At 37.0% G+C, this 16,628-nt stretch overlaps 1 long non-coding RNA gene across 3 annotated transcripts; it reads right to left on the bottom strand.

The window, feature by feature from the left end:
* Positions 1 to 1,165: 1,165 nt before the first annotated feature.
* On the bottom strand, positions 1,166 to 14,826 carry LOC131596404 (uncharacterized). Of its 3 annotated transcripts, none has more exons than XR_009282303.1 (3): positions 13,487 to 14,826; positions 4,359 to 12,865; positions 1,166 to 3,739 (listed from the first exon to the last, which is right to left on the bottom strand). It is a non-coding gene; the product is annotated as an uncharacterized LOC131596404 (long non-coding RNA). The 3 variants fall into 3 exon arrangements; XR_009282302.1 differs by having other exon boundaries at positions 1,167 to 3,640; XR_009282304.1 differs by having other exon boundaries at positions 1,167 to 3,739; positions 4,359 to 12,766.
* Positions 14,827 to 16,628: the final 1,802 nt, after the last annotated feature.

Raw genomic sequence — 16,628 nt, 5'->3', positions numbered from 1 at the left:
CAACTTGTGAAGTCAATTCCTTAAAGACAACTAGCGGAGGAGCTTGGGCCTCAAGGGCGTGCTTCCCTTGAGGTCCTGAGTTCGAAGGAGCCCGAGGCCAACTTTCGGAGGCTACGTGGGGGAGCTTAAAACACTCCTCTCAGGTGGATTAGTCGGCACGGAAGGAAGGATACCACTCTATTAAAAAAAACTAACAGTTCATGCACAATAGGGTTACCATCCACTCTAAGAAAGTGCAGGAAACAAAAGAAGTCTTACCAAGATACTACTTTTAAGACCAAAAGATAATTATGTCACCAGTCCATCATTAGTAGATGTTAAGCTCAAAAAAATGTACTTGTTACAATTTTTTCAAAAGGCCCATACCACAAAATTATAGAACAAAGTTAAGTCATGACTAATTCTCGACATGGTCCCAAGAGACCTCGAAGTCTCTAAAAATGACTCAAGATTTAGGCAGCACAAACTTCAAACCGAGCCATGTACAATAACCTGACACCTAAAAAGGCTAACCCTCGTACGAATTCTATCTCTAAAATGCAACCAGGAGAAGGAAATGACCTTATAAAGGGCCCTACTCTTCCAAATAAGAGGCGAGATTCTACCAATATTAGGAGGAACAACATGTTGTTGTAAAGAAGGTCTTAAGAGGTAAGCACATGTCTCTTAAGTCGAATATAAACCAATATTATTATGTAACAAATACCACATATCCACATCAGATTAGCAACTAAAATCCCTAATGGTAATCAATATGTTACCGACAAGCTCAAATTCCCAACTAAAAAACTCGCATTCACCTAAGATCTAAGGACAAGACTCCGTTAACAAAAGAACTCCTACGAAAACTAAGGATATATTTAATAGTTCAAATATTAATAGCATTTGTCTCCCCCAAGTGTCATCTGTATATTAAATATGAGAGACCATTAGGTCTGAGGTTCCCACTAGAAAGAAAAAAGATCAAGAATCATAGTGAAAAGGAACTGTGTGAAAGATTTATCCTCATTGATCCCTCTCTGGATATTAATCTCTTGTGTGGGATAACCATTGACCAAGATGGCCAGGCTCCTGTGAAAATACAAGCCCGTACGGCCGTACCCAGCATACCATATAGCACAAAAGTCAAATCTCTTCATCATATTATCAATGAAATTTCAACTGACAAAATCATAAGTGTTCTCAAAATCTACGTTGAAGATAAGACAATCTTTTTTAGATTTTTTTCCAACCTATTATGAATGGTTTAAACTTCCTTTATCCGACACAAACAATCTTTAGTGCCTTGTTTTTTTGTAAGGGTTGCACCCCTAGTGCGATCTTTATCAATCAATTGCTTATTAAAAAAAAAGACGAACTTTAATGAAGGTTGAGTGATTAGGAGATATGATCTTACATCATCGTATTCAGTCTAGATATCAAAACTAAAGATTCAATGACATACAAGAAAATAGAGGTTTTGAATTGGGATTCAAGATTTACCACTTTAAAACACCCAAAATGTAAACTGGAAAAAATAGCATAAAGGATAAAAAACACAAGATTTTATCTTGGTTCACTGTTAACTGGGCTACCTCCAGTCCCCCTACCCAGGTGATTTTGCCTTATTAACAATGACTTAATTCACCAATCAAATACCCTTTGATTACAACCATAAAGACAAATCGTCTAAGTCTTTTCGAGGATCCTGACTAAACCTTTAGTCCACCAAGGAATCTTAACCAACCTGGTTAATCTTACAAACTGTTTATGATTACAAAATACTTTTTGAAAAGCTAATACACACAGTTACAATACATTTAGATTTACAAAAAATGAAAGTTATAAAGCTTTCAATAAAATAACAACTTTCTTCTTTGTGCTGATGCTCGACTTTTTGTGTTTCTCTCTTTTGAATAGATTTAACTTTGTTTGATCTTGATAATTCGTCCTTTTTCCATGGCTTTAAATATTCCATTAAATAGATGAAAATAGATCTGTTTGATCACTTGATGGTGAAGTTGGAATTTCATAAACCACAACTTGCATGGAGACGTTTAGTAATATAGTGGTAGAGTGGCGGTAGCAACATTGTGGAAGGTGAGGATGGGACGTTTTGCAAAAGTTGGTACTGACAACAATCATTTTAACCTCTTTTACAAGGTAGTGAAAATGATGATGATTTGTACTATTTTAATATTTTCACACTATCTTCTTTCGTAGTAATATCTTTCAGATTGAGGCTTCTAATAGAATTTGGTGAAGCTTGTTCAGAGTCCAGAGTTGCTAACTTTTCTTCACATCTTGACCACTAGAGTCAGAGGCTTCTGATAGATTGAGAAGAAGTTTGATCAGAGTAAGTCTTCCGTGCTATAGAGAAACATCGAGTCTTTAGATTCTTGAGTTATTAGAGTCGACATGCATAATCTTCACTTAGTAGATGTAATACGGTGAACTGACTTTTTTATCGAGATGTGCGGTAAAGCATGAGTCGCCACCGACTTTTATTTTATCCAAATATCAGAAAGGCTAAAAGAAACAGGAAAACACCTTTTAAAAAGATTTGAGTTCGGGGGGTAATTATGCAAAGGGAAGGTGTAAGGCACCCTTTGCATCCATGGTTTTCCATGGGCTCTTAATTGCTTTGCTCTTTTTTGTTTCAGAAATGTAGAAGAAAAAGAATAGGGACTTTAGCTCGTAAATGAGCGTAGCCCTTTTGAAGGTTTATGAGAAAGAATATGAAAAAAAACAGTTTTAGCCAGAGCAAGGCAATTAAAGCAATTACCTTAAACTTAGATGATAGGTCTCTTTTAGCCTTTCAGGGTGAAAGGGTCTATCCTTGCCATAAGGGACAGGAAGCCTTTCATTTGGAGATTGAAGGGTCATCGCGTTGTCGTTCGCCAAAGACTGACCCATGCCATAGGGGGGCAGGTAGTCTAAGGGAAAGACCAGAACAAGCCTTATTCGTAGGCAACCGGAGGATACCTCAGCCTTTTCCGTAGGCAACTTCCGAGGGTCGAGGTCATGTAGTGTATCGAAGGCAGCATCATTAGGGTCGCATGACCTTTATTTATCGAGGCAGCATAGCTGAGGTATCCTCATATTCGAGGGACATGGCTTGTTCTGCAAAAAACACAAAGGCAACAAGGCAACAGGCAACAAGGCAACAGGCAACAAGGCAACAGAGAGGTTACCCCAAAAGAGTGTGTGTGTGCAACAATCACGTGGTCAATATTCAGAAAACTTATCTTGTAATTAAGTGATTCTAATCCAGTTTAAATTTGCACTCCCTAAATTACTAACCACGCAGTAATATGGGGAAGGGGAAAAAGAAACCAGCGGATCAATAGTGCAATAGGTCTGACATAAATAATAATTAAGACAGTAAAAACAAGATGAATTTCAGGGTTACCGAACATTCGAGCTTTGACTGGTTGGCTAACCCTGAAAATTGGAAAAGGAAAAATAAACACGAGGGGGTGAGTGTATGGCCAGTTCATTGGTCTAAAGGATAAAAATAAATAATTGAAATTAAAAGGCAAAAAAGAAAAATAATTAAAAAGAAAAGCATCAGGGACTTAGCTTTGATCTGATATGGCGCGTGGCTGAAGGATCTTGATTAACCCTGGATGCTAGGATCAAGTGTGGTCGAACCTTGAAGCTTCACCATTGAACTGCAGGCTCTGAAGCGTTGGATTAATCCATGCACGCACAAGCTATGAATGTCTGCAAAACAGCCCAATTCTCACGATGGTAGTACCTCGCAAAAACAAGAAAATAATTAGTATGATAACAACGCACAAAATAATACATAAATAATGAAAAAGCATATGATCTATAATTAAATTATAAAACTAAATAATAATAAGGATAATAATAATAAATAAAAAATGATATAAAACTAAAGAAAAAAAAAAAAAAAAAAAAAAAAAAAAAAGAGAAAAGTGAGGTAGAAACCGTACACTCACCGTATTTCTCTTAAGTTAGTTTTTTATTTATTTAATGATAACCTAACTTAATTTTAATAATATAAAAAGAAACTTAATAAAACCAAATAATAGCATCAATTAACCAAAAAAAAAAGCATTTTCAGATTATTGTATTTTTTGGTATCTCGATAAATAACATGGACCAATTTAATTAAAACACTTGGCAATTTTTAAATAAAAATTATTAAAACTAAATACACACATTTACACTGTTCGGTACTATAACAGCAAAGAAAATAAAAAAACAAAAACCTAAAGCCCTCTTCTTCATACATGATTTCTTCCTCTCAAAAACTCAATCTCAAAATTCAATCAAGCAAATACACAAGATTCATTAATATCAAGATCTATAATTCCAAACAGTTACAGAGAAATCAAAGGGATGCTTACCTCCAACGCATTCCGATTCAGCCTCGAGACGTCACTGTGCAGAATCACCGGCATGCTCTTGTGCGTCGTCGGCCATAGGTTTGTGCGATGAGGCTGCTAATCTGGTGGTGCGGCTGCGTGGAGGGTTAACGGTGATGATGGCGGAGATCTTCGGTGTTGAATCGTAGTTGGTCGGGGAGATTGAGGAAAGGCAGCAACGATGGCGGAGTTGCTTCGACTGTGTAGGTAACATCCGCGACGAAGTGATAGGCGTGGTTGTATCGTCGTTGCGGTGGAGATCCGCTGTCAATGTCGATCGGAGAATGTTTGGACAGTGAGCGGTTTCCGAGATCGGGATTGCTCTTCTCTTTTCTCCCTCTGTTATTTCTTTCTCTTTTTATGACTTTGCAATTTGTTTCCTGTAAAAGATAGTAAAAAAAAAGGAAAGAAAAATTGTTAGATTTGAAATTGAAAATTCTATTAGAGCTTCACATCATAGTTTTGTGATGAACTTGTGGTATGAATTGTTGGTGTTGTATTGAGTAAGGACTGTATGAGAATGGTGTTTATTGGATTTGTTTGGGACTGTAGTTTAGTGATGTAATTTGTGGATGACGATTGTGCATGGTTTATGAATGAAAGATTAATTGAATGGTGGGCTGAATATGGTGAGAGAGGTTGTATGTTTTATGGTTGTTAAAGGTTAGTGTGAGACAGAGGAAGGGTTATCATGAAGAAGAACGAAGGTGGTGTGATGGAATCAATGTGAGCTTAAAAATGTGGTCATTGTTAGATGTTAGAAACAAGGTTTTGTATACAGGTTTTTGATGGTGTATGTACGTGTGAAAAAAGGTTTTAGAGCAATAAGGTTTTCAAAATCGGTCCCCTAATAGTGTAGAAAGTGTACCTATTTATACTAATGAATTAGGTTAGAATAAAAAATGGAAGGGAACAATTTAACCAATCAAAGTAATAAAAACCTAAAAATCAAATATTATTTAATATTAAGGCTTAATATTATTTTAAATGGTTATCATGATTTTTTCCTTAAAATACAAATTCTTCCTAAAATGAGAATGAAAACTACATCTTTTTAAATCTTTTTATTTTGTGATTTTTTGGTTATATTTTTTTTAATAAAAACATTTTTTAAAATAATAAAGAGTTAAAATACGAAAATAATAATTAATTAATAAAAAAACTTATTTTTGTGATTTTTCAATATAAGTTAAAAACATAACTAAAGTTAGTAACAGGTAAACAAAAAAATGTCAGTAGTAGGATTCGAACCCGAGACCTCTCGCTCTTGTATCTCTTACGCTCAAATCCTTACCAATTATGCCATGTCACACATTTGAAGTAAAATGACATTGGCAAATATATGAGGGCAAATTTTGGGGTATGACAGCTGCCCCTGTTCAATCTTCTTAAACCTGAAGATGTAGATTGGCTTATGTGCCTGTCGGAATCTGAAGGTGGAAGAGGATTGAACACTAGAATACCAAGAAATTTGCCCTTGTTGATGGTAAAGGGATTTTTTCGGAGATGGGCTTTGAAGATGCCATCCAGCTTGATAGACTTGAGAGTTAGAATACGTCGTACGTTAGACCGTATAGACTTCTTTAGAACGAGTCGTACGTTAGACTTAAATTGCATCCGCAGATGTCTGGAAAACCATGCGTTAGGTCGAAGGACGAGTCGTGCGTTAGACTATATCCAATTTTGCATCCGTAGATGTCTGGAAAACCGTGCGTTAGGTTGAAGGATGAGTCGTGCGTTAGACCCAATTTGCATCCGTAGATGTCTGGAAAACCGTGCGTTAGGTTGAAGGATGAGTCATGCGTTAGACTAAATCCAATTTGCATCCGTAGATGTCTGGAAGGCCGTGCGTTAGGCTGAATCTTTTGTATTGAGGAATATTGACCGGAGATGGGCTTAAAGATGCTATCCAGATGTCGAGACTGAAGTGTTTGAGAAGTAGTTGTTTGAATGTTGATCGTATAGTAGATGAATTAGATTTTTGGAGAGTTGGTCGTGTCAGCGCTGTTCGTAGTAACTGAATTAGACTTTGGAAGATGATCGTGTCTACACCGTTCGTGATGATAGAATTAGATTCTTTAAAGGTCGATCGTGTCAGCACCGTTCGTAGTAACCGAATTAGATCTTGGAGAGATAATCGTGTCTACATCGTTCGTGATGATAGAATTAGATTCTCTTGTCGTGTCAGCACTGTTCGTAGTAACTGAATTAGACTGGGAAGGTCAGTGATCGTGTCTACACCGTTCGTGATGATAGAATTAGACCTCTGAGAGTTGACTGTGTCAGTACCGTTCGTAGTAACTGAATTAGATCTTTGAAAATGATCGTGTCATTACCGTTCGTGGTAAATGAATTAGATCTTGGAAGATGATCGTGTCTACATCGTTCGTGATGATAGAATTAGATCTTTGAGATTGATCGTGTCATCACCGTTCGTGGTAAATGAATTAGATCTTTGAGCATGATCGTGTCTACACCGTTCGTGATGATAGAATTAGATCTTTGAAAATTGGAGATTTTGTTCAACTGCTTGTACTTGTATCCTGAAAAAGGTAAAGTTAGTCTTTATGCAATGTCATGATGCATGTATTATGTGACGGGTCTCTCAAAATAAATGAGAAACTTGCGTGTTATGTTATGAATTCATTATGAGGTAATGTATGCGATGTATGAACATGTTTATGACATATGACGTATGACTATGATTTATGCTATTTGACACATCTTGATTGAGAAGATGGATATCCATGTCATTGTAATTTTGATGTTTGATCTTATCTTGAAGATGCTCAGCTGGGGACCTTTGATTTATGCTTGGGGATGATCAGTAACTTGATGTACCCTGATTGGGGATTAGAGATATTAATAGACCATGTTGGAGAAGAGCAAAGTGTTGGAGAACCGGTAGTGTAAACTCTGTTGGGGAGCACTGTCTTTGTCGGGACGAGAGCATTTGAAGATATCTTCTTGATGATTGCTCTGTGGAGATATGATCTTGTGAACCTGGATCTATGGGGAGACATGAGTGTCTTGAAAGTTGCCCCCAGTATTATAGTAACTACCATTCCTGGATTTGATTAGGACACACCACTGAGTATCGGTCAGGATGTCAAACTGGACTTGCATAGATTTGCCTCCGTTAGTGGGAACTTTGAAAAGATTCGCCTCGCGAAGACTTTATGAGATGTGCACTATGGGCGACATGCCCCTAGTAATCATAGGCCCAAGACGATGTCCTATGTTGGTCGAGGAGTAGCTTCAGATCTACTTGGATGCTTGCCCCTGATTGTTTTGGCACCCTTGAGAGATTCTTCGAATCTTGACTTGATTGCCCCAGATTGATCGGGAAATAGTTTGAAATCCACTTGGGATGTATGCCTTTGACTTTTTGGCATTTGAGAGATTCTTCGAATCTTGACTTGATTGCCCCAGATTGATTGGGCAAAGCGTGCCATGCCCCTTGTATACGTAGGGGACATTGCTTCTCGGAGTAATCTTGTCGGGATAACTTTCAGTCATTAGTTGTACCCTGTGCAAATTCTTTCTGTTGCTAACGTTTGAAATTATGTAGCAGAATTTGTTTAATAATGAATTCATGAGATGTAATGCATACGTTTGTCTTGAGTTTTTGAAAAAACATTAAAACGAAGAGATGTAAAAGCGTGATATTTGTAAAAACATGCTATTTTTGTAGAAACAGAATATCGACTCAGCATTTTAGTAAACCTTAAGGAGTCGGGATACCTTTTTGGTGACAATATGCTTTCGAACTAACCATGCTTCAATTAGGACTTTCAAGGGTTGTAACGTGGCTTGGTTCACGGTTTTAAGAAACAAAGGATAAAGGCTCAAAATTTGATTGTACCCACCCCTCTTCGTGATGATCTTCAGTCCTAAGCTCAGTTAATTCATCTTATGCATTCAGGTTCCAAGAGACTTTTGGATTTGCACCTTTGATAATGATGATGGTTCACAAGCAAAAAGAACTTTTGAGATGGCAGTCGCTTCTTCCTTTTGGTAGTCACAACATTGTGTTATTCAGGAATTTATTGAATTCTCTTCTTTCATCTTTTTGATATCCCTAACTTTTGCCTGAACTGTTTATTTTGAGCTTACAGTCAGCGGGATGCCTTGATTTTTGCCTAAGTCATCTTTTGATTTTTGACTTAGCAGGCTTCTCTTTGTATGTATGTTTTTTCATTCATTTTTTTTGAAAGATATTGACTGCCTTGCTTAATGATTGATGAACCATCATTGGCTTTTGATTGACATCTCCAACACTTCTTTGATGTGTGCGGATGAACGCTTGTGATTGAAACCTTTGTTGAAAAGTGTACTGAATGATTCCCTTAGAATAGAATGCACAGCCAAATTAACTGAGAACTATCCTGCCCTAGGTTATGATCAAGGGTTTTAATTTGTTCAAGAAAGAAAACTTCTACTCCTTAGGCTCAAAGGGGTTGACGAGGGATTAACATCCTTATATCTCCACTGTTTAGGAATTGAAACAATGCCTGTACATCGTCAGCATAGTCTGTTCAAAAGCATACTGTATGAGGTTACGGTATCATTTTCGTCATCCTCCCTTAAAAGGCTTACAACTTAGCAGGAGTTGAATATCACAAAACACATGCAAAGTAAAGACATAATTTAAAATGAGTGATAGCGAAATAATTAATTCAAGACAAGCATATGCAATGCAATGATGATGATTATTAAAACAGATAATGTCTATCATAATTCGAATGTTTAAACAAACAGGAAAGAAATTGCAAATGAAAGTAAATCTAATGATCTAAAAAGTTCATCCTTCTAAACATTAATCAATCTTGTCGTGACTAGGAATGGGAGTGGTGATCACCACAGGAATCTTGGGATGATTGAATTCAATTTCACCAGCATCGATCATGTCTTGAATCTTGTTCTTCAATGGCCAACAATCATTTGTATCATGTCCAGGGCTATTGGAATGGTATACGCACCTCGCATTGGGCTTATAGCTAGGAGCGGAAGTGTTGGGCTTTACAGAAGGATCCCTCACAGTAATCAAGTTTGCTTTCAACAAATATTGTAATGCCTGAGCCAGTGACATGTTGATCTTCGTGAACTGACGCTTAGGTGCATCTGACTTGCGTCTTTGTTGTAGAACTGGTGTAGAGATCAGAGTTGTCCCCACAGATTGGTTGGGTTCATTGTGACCTTTCCGATTGTTCCCAGCATTAGCCATATGAGGTTCCTCAGGTGAGTTGAAATCAATGATCTTATCATCAATGAGGTCTTGGATCTTATTCTTCAATAGCCAGCAATCGTTAGTGTCATGTCCGATGATGTCGGAGTGGTAAGCACATCTTGCATTAGGATTATACTGATGAGACAAAGTGTTAGGATTCCGAGGAGGATCCCTCAAAGTCATTAGCCCTTTCTTCAGCATCTATTGCAACGCTTCAGCCAAAGTCATGTTGATCTTTGTGAATTGTCTTTTAGGCGCGTTATGCTTACGTTGTGGTTGTGATGCTGATGTGGAGATTAGAGCTCCCCCAACTTGTGGGTTACGCATAGTATTAGCCATGTAAGGCCCCTTAATTGAATTGAAGTCAATGATCTTGTCGTCAATTAAGTCTGGGATCTTATGCTTCAATGGTCCACAATCCTCTGTGTCATGGCCAGGACTATTTGAATGATAAGCACATCTCGCATGGTACTTATACCCAGGAGCAGGATTTGTAGGAATTGAATATGAAGGTAATAAGGTTATCAAGTTCTGGTTGAGCAATTGTTGCAGAACTTGATACATCGGTATGTGCAACGGAGTGAATGATCGCTTGGGTTTGGATTTCCATTTACCTTGACCATCTTGTTGCCTACGTTGATCCTTCTCCTTCTCGATCAGAAGTGCCTTTAGTTCTTCTTGCCCCTTGGCCAAGTTAAAGATCATCTCTTGGAATTGGTTGTTCTGAGCTTGGAGATTTTTGACAGATTGTTCAAGGTCCATGATGCTGAAATAAACAACGAGGGAGGATGAGAGACCTATTGTAAGAAACCTGTTATGCGATGTTATGAATGCAAATGCAATGCTTTCAAGGATCTATAGGAAATTTAGTTTGCAAGTTTAGACGTTGAATCAAACACAGCTATGTCCAGAGAATTCTGGCTTTCGTCTTTGGACGTCCTTCTTTGAGAATCAAGCTCACCATATCGAGTGGCTCATCGCCTCTGATTCGGGATACTTCTGAATTTGAAGATTCATGGCCAGAAGAAAATAAATCCTCTTGCCCCTTGATAGGTACTGAGTCTCTGAATTGGAAGGCATGTGGCTAGAGGAAAATAAATCCTTTTGCCCCTAGATAGGAATTCAGTCCTTGATAAGAGCACCTGAAATTGTGCGCCCTAAATCCCTAAGATCCTTGAAAGGGTTAGTTAAATCATGTTATGCTTATGATGTCATGATGTTATGCGAATGCAGTTCGTTGGACTTAGTGCGAGATGGTAAGGACAAACAAATCCTTTCAACAAAACCTGCGAGGAAACGAAGGGTAGTAGTAAACACAAACAAGTCACGCAAGTCACACAATTTTTGGCTTAAGGCCTGCATGGAGTCTGATCAGGTGTCCTTCCCAAGGGTATTTCTATGGATAAGGAGATTTCAGCAACGGGTTGTACAAGTTATCCAGAATTGTCAGCCCTTCTAAAGCACCCTCGGACATGATGCATTTGCACCATGCAATGATACTTTGAGAAAGAACCTATCTGAATTGTAGCATCGGGTAGCGACTAGTTCTTAACATTTGTCAAGAGTAGTCCCCCCACTACGTTCCTAAAAGCCAGGATGGGTTAAGGGTAACTAAAGGTCCTTGAGCTCCGGCGCACCCACAGACACATACATAGACCTCCCTCATTTGAGAAAGGTGTGCATATGCTATCGAGTCCTAACTCAAGTGTGAACTTCATATTGACTCATCTCCCACATATGTGAAAGAGGTCGCCATGACTATGCCACTCCTAATCTTAAGTGTACTTGAATCCGGGTGTAGGATTCGTCCTTCAGTTAATTCCCAAAACAGCCCTGAAAAATAAAGCAAGCAAAGCTAACAATAGAATACAATTAAGTGATACTAAACTTTTAAGGTAACCCCTCTTTTATCGAAAAATCCCCAGCAGAGTCGCCAGTTCTGTAATACGGTGAACTGACTTTTTTATCGAGATGTGCGGTAAAGCATGAGTCGCCACCGACTTTTATTTTATCCAAATATCAGAAAGGCTAAAAGAAACAGGAAAACACCTTTTAAAAAGATTTGAGTTCGGGGGGTAATTATGCAAAGGGAAGGTGTAAGGCACCCTTTGCATCCATGGTTTTCCATGGGCTCTTAATTGCTTTGCTCTTTTTTGTTTCAGAAATGTAGAAGAAAAAGAATAGGGACTTTAGCTCGTAAATGAGCGTAGCCCTTTTGAAGGTTTATGAGAAAGAATATGAAAAAAAACAGTTTTAGCCAGAGCAAGGCAATTAAAGCAATTACCTTAAACTTAGATGATAGGTCTCTTTTAGCCTTTCAGGGTGAAAGGGTCTATCCTTGCCATAAGGGACAGGAAGCCTTTCATTTGGAGATTGAAGGGTCATCGCGTTGTCGTTCGCCAAAGACTGACCCATGCCATAGGGGGGCAGGTAGTCTAAGGGAAAGACCAGAACAAGCCTTATTCGTAGGCAACCGGAGGATACCTCAGCCTTTTCCGTAGGCAACTTCCGAGGGTCGAGGTCATGTAGTGTATCGAAGGCAGCATCATTAGGGTCGCATGACCTTTATTTATCGAGGCAGCATAGCTGAGGTATCCTCATATTCGAGGGACATGGCTTGTTCTGCAAAAAACACAAAGGCAACAAGGCAACAGGCAACAAGGCAACAGGCAACAAGGCAACAGAGAGGTTACCCCAAAAGAGTGTGTGTGTGCAACAATCACGTGGTCAATATTCAGAAAACTTATCTTGTAATTAAGTGATTCTAATCCAGTTTAAATTTGCACTCCCTAAATTACTAACCACGCAGTAATATGGGGAAGGGGAAAAAGAAACCAGCGGATCAATAGTGCAATAGGTCTGACATAAATAATAATTAAGACAGTAAAAACAAGATGAATTTCAGGGTTACCGAACATTCGAGCTTTGACTGGTTGGCTAACCCTGAAAATTGGAAAAGGAAAAATAAACACGAGGGGGTGAGTGTATGGCCAGTTCATTGGTCTAAAGGATAAAAATAAATAATTGAAATTAAAAGGCAAAAAAGAAAAATAATTAAAAAGAAAAGCATCAGGGACTTAGCTTTGATCTGATATGGCGCGTGGCTGAAGGATCTTGATTAACCCTGGATGCTAGGATCAAGTGTGGTCGAACCTTGAAGCTTCACCATTGAACTGCAGGCTCTGAAGCGTTGGATTAATCCATGCACGCACAAGCTATGAATGTCTGCAAAACAGCCCAATTCTCACGATGGTAGTACCTCGCAAAAACAAGAAAATAATTAGTATGATAACAACGCACAAAATAATACATAAATAATGAAAAAGCATATGATCTATAATTAAATTATAAAACTAAATAATAATAAGGATAATAATAATAAATAAAAAATGATATAAAACTAAAGAAAAAAAAAAAAAAAAAAAAAAAAAAAAAAAAGAGAAAAGTGAGGTAGAAACCGTACACTCACCGTATTTCTCTTAAGTTAGTTTTTTATTTATTTAATGATAACCTAACTTAATTTTAATAATATAAAAAGAAACTTAATAAAACCAAATAATAGCATCAATTAACCAAAAAAAAAAGCATTTTCAGATTATTGTATTTTTTGGTATCTCGATAAATAACATGGACCAATTTAATTAAAACACTTGGCAATTTTTAAATAAAAATTATTAAAACTAAATACACACATTTACACTGTTCGGTACTATAACAGCAAAGAAAATAAAAAAACAAAAACCTAAAGCCCTCTTCTTCATACATGATTTCTTCCTCTCAAAAACTCAATCTCAAAATTCAATCAAGCAAATACACAAGATTCATTAATATCAAGATCTATAATTCCAAACAGTTACAGAGAAATCAAAGGGATGCTTACCTCCAACGCATTCCGATTCAGCCTCGAGACGTCACTGTGCAGAATCACCGGCATGCTCTTGTGCGTCGTCGGCCATAGGTTTGTGCGATGAGGCTGCTAATCTGGTGGTGCGGCTGCGTGGAGGGTTAACGGTGATGATGGCGGAGATCTTCGGTGTTGAATCGTAGTTGGTCGGGGAGATTGAGGAAAGGCAGCAACGATGGCGGAGTTGCTTCGACTGTGTAGGTAACATCCGCGACGAAGTGATAGGCGTGGTTGTATCGTCGTTGCGGTGGAGATCCGCTGTCAATGTCGATCGGAGAATGTTTGGACAGTGAGCGGTTTCCGAGATCGGGATTGCTCTTCTCTTTTCTCCCTCTGTTATTTCTTTCTCTTTTTATGACTTTGCAATTTGTTTCCTGTAAAAGTTAGTAAAAAAAAAGGAAAGAAAAATTGTTAGATTTGAAATTGAAAATTCTATTAGAGCTTCACATCATAGTTTTGTGATGAACTTGTGGTATGAATTGTTGGTGTTGTATTGAGTAAGGACTGTATGAGAATGGTGTTTATTGGATTTGTTTGGGACTGTAGTTTAGTGATGTAATTTGTGGATGACGATTGTGCATGGTTTATGAATGAAAGATTAATTGAATGGTGGGCTGAATATGGTGAGAGAGGTTGTATGTTTTATGGTTGTTAAAGGTTAGTGTGAGACAGAGGAAGGGTTATCATGAAGAAGAACGAAGGTGGTGTGATGGAATCAATGTGAGCTTAAAAATGTGGTCATTGTTAGATGTTAGAAACAAGGTTTTGGATACAGGTTTTTGATGGTGTATGTACGTGTGAAAAAAGGTTTTAGAGCAATAAGGTTTTCAAAATCGGTCCCCTAATAGTGTAGAAAGTGTACCTATTTATACTAATGAATTAGGTTAGAATAAAAAATGGAAGGGAACAATTTAACCAATCAAAGTAATAAAAACCTAAAAATCAAATATTATTTAATATTAAGGCTTAATATTATTTTAAATGGTTATCATGATTTTTTCCTTAAAATACAAATTCTTCCTAAAATGAGAATGAAAACTACATCTTTTTAAATCTTTTTATTTTGTGATTTTTTGGTTATATTTTTTTTAATAAAAACATTTTTTAAAATAATAAAGAGTTAAAATACGAAAATAATAATTAATTAATAAAAAAACTTATTTTTGTGATTTTTCAATATAAGTTAAAAACATAACTAAAGTTAGTAACAGGTAAACAAAAAAATGTCAGTAGTAGGATTCGAACCCGAGACCTCTCGCTCTTGTATCTCTTACGCTCAAATCCTTACCAATTATGCCATGTCACACATTTGAAGTAAAATGACATTGGCAAATATATGAGGGCAAATTTTGGGGTATGACAGTAGATGACTTGATACTATATATGTAGAAGTAGATTTGTCATTGTAAACACTTATTTCTTCAATAGTTCAAAATGTGTTTTAATATCCTATAATCCTAAGTTATTTTTTCATAATCTAGAACTACGTTTTTCTAGAGTTCACACTTTGTATACTCAAAGTCCATAATCTATGAGTAAAATCTGCATGCTTAAGAAAACTATTAGAGTACAAAATTGTTCTCCATACAAACATACTTGTTTTCATCAACACTCCAAGGATTAGTTGACAAACCAAACTTATTCCAACAAAAACATTGTAAAGACAACCAACCAAAGAGAATGGTCTCAAGTTACCTATAACTATAGTTGCGAAAGAACTATAATAACGATATATTGCCCGTGGTAGTAAACTAGATAGCGTACTACATACAATCATAACTATATTAAACAACCGTTGTTGTATGTCTTTTAATAAAATTAAAAAATTGCAGCATTAGAACAACAACAACAACAACAACAACAACAACAACAACAACAACAACAACAACAGTGGTTGGAAGCTTGAGCATCCAACACAAACTAATAGTCAACCGGAGATTCAATCATATGAGTGCTAGTGAGGTTTCAATCATAGGTACTGTCAAATAAAAGGTGGCTTAGGCATTCTTCATAATTTATACAAAGACTGCAGATGGAAGACATATGCATACTTCTAAGGGAAAGTCGCTCATGAGTTGGTAATTTACCATGGATGAACCTCTAAAACATAAGAGAGGTAATTGGAGGAATGACTTTGTTTCAAATTTTCTTGCCTCCATGAAAGAGACTTATGGATGATGTCTGATACACATAGACCTTCTTTAGACTAAGATATCCATCGATTGTAGGATCTCAAACTAACATATCCTATATATCCCTAATAATGATCACATCATTAGCCTGAGAGTGAAGGCTAGGGAAAACAACTAACAAGTTATATGGGAGGACCAACTTGTGGTCATGAATAAAAGAGCTAAGCATAGACCTAAGATTTCCATGAGTGCTCAAAAGAATATGCAAATGATCTGACACTAATTATTAAGGCGGGAGTTTATCTTGTCTAATTTTCTAACAAGCTCAGCAGAATTGGAACTGAATACATATTAAAGATAGATTTCATACCAGTCCAAAGAGCAGGGAAAATATGGTGCTTTATGTAACCACATTGTCGATAAACTCCTGTTCTAATGATGAGGTTTCAATAAAACTTGAGAGTTATCCATAATTCAAGAATTCAGAAGATTTGATGCCTCATTTAGAGTAATCAGAAATATGATCCCAAGCCCCCCTAAAAGAAGAATCTCGATAACACATCCTCTAAGAAATTCTAACCATTTTCCTTTTATAAGTTTCACTACTCTAGATAAAATTCTCGCTCCATCTCTCAATGTCTTTAAGGAGAGACATAAGCCAGAAATAGACCATCAAAGTGTGAACATGAATACTATAGATTACTAATTTAACCATTAGAATTCTCCATGCAATGGACATTAGATGAGCTTTCTAAGTTACAAGTTTGTTCCTAATCCTATCAGCAATAGTTTGGAAGTGATTGGCTTTATGTCTCCCTTTAAAATGGAGGCACCTAGATAAAGGAAGGAACGATGACTTACCTTGATCTCATTCTATCAGCTAGCAAGACATGTCCTTGGGATTATATAAAGACTGCATAAAGAATAAATCTAAGTGATTTATTTTCTCACCTGAACATGCATAATATCTATTGAAAAGATGCATA

The sequence above is a fragment of the Vicia villosa genome, linkage group LG4 (genome assembly GCF_029867415.1).
Source record: "Vicia villosa cultivar HV-30 ecotype Madison, WI linkage group LG4, Vvil1.0, whole genome shotgun sequence".
NCBI lineage: Eukaryota > Viridiplantae > Streptophyta > Magnoliopsida > Fabales > Fabaceae > Vicia > Vicia villosa.
This window is presented reverse-complemented; position numbering and strand designations above follow the sequence as displayed.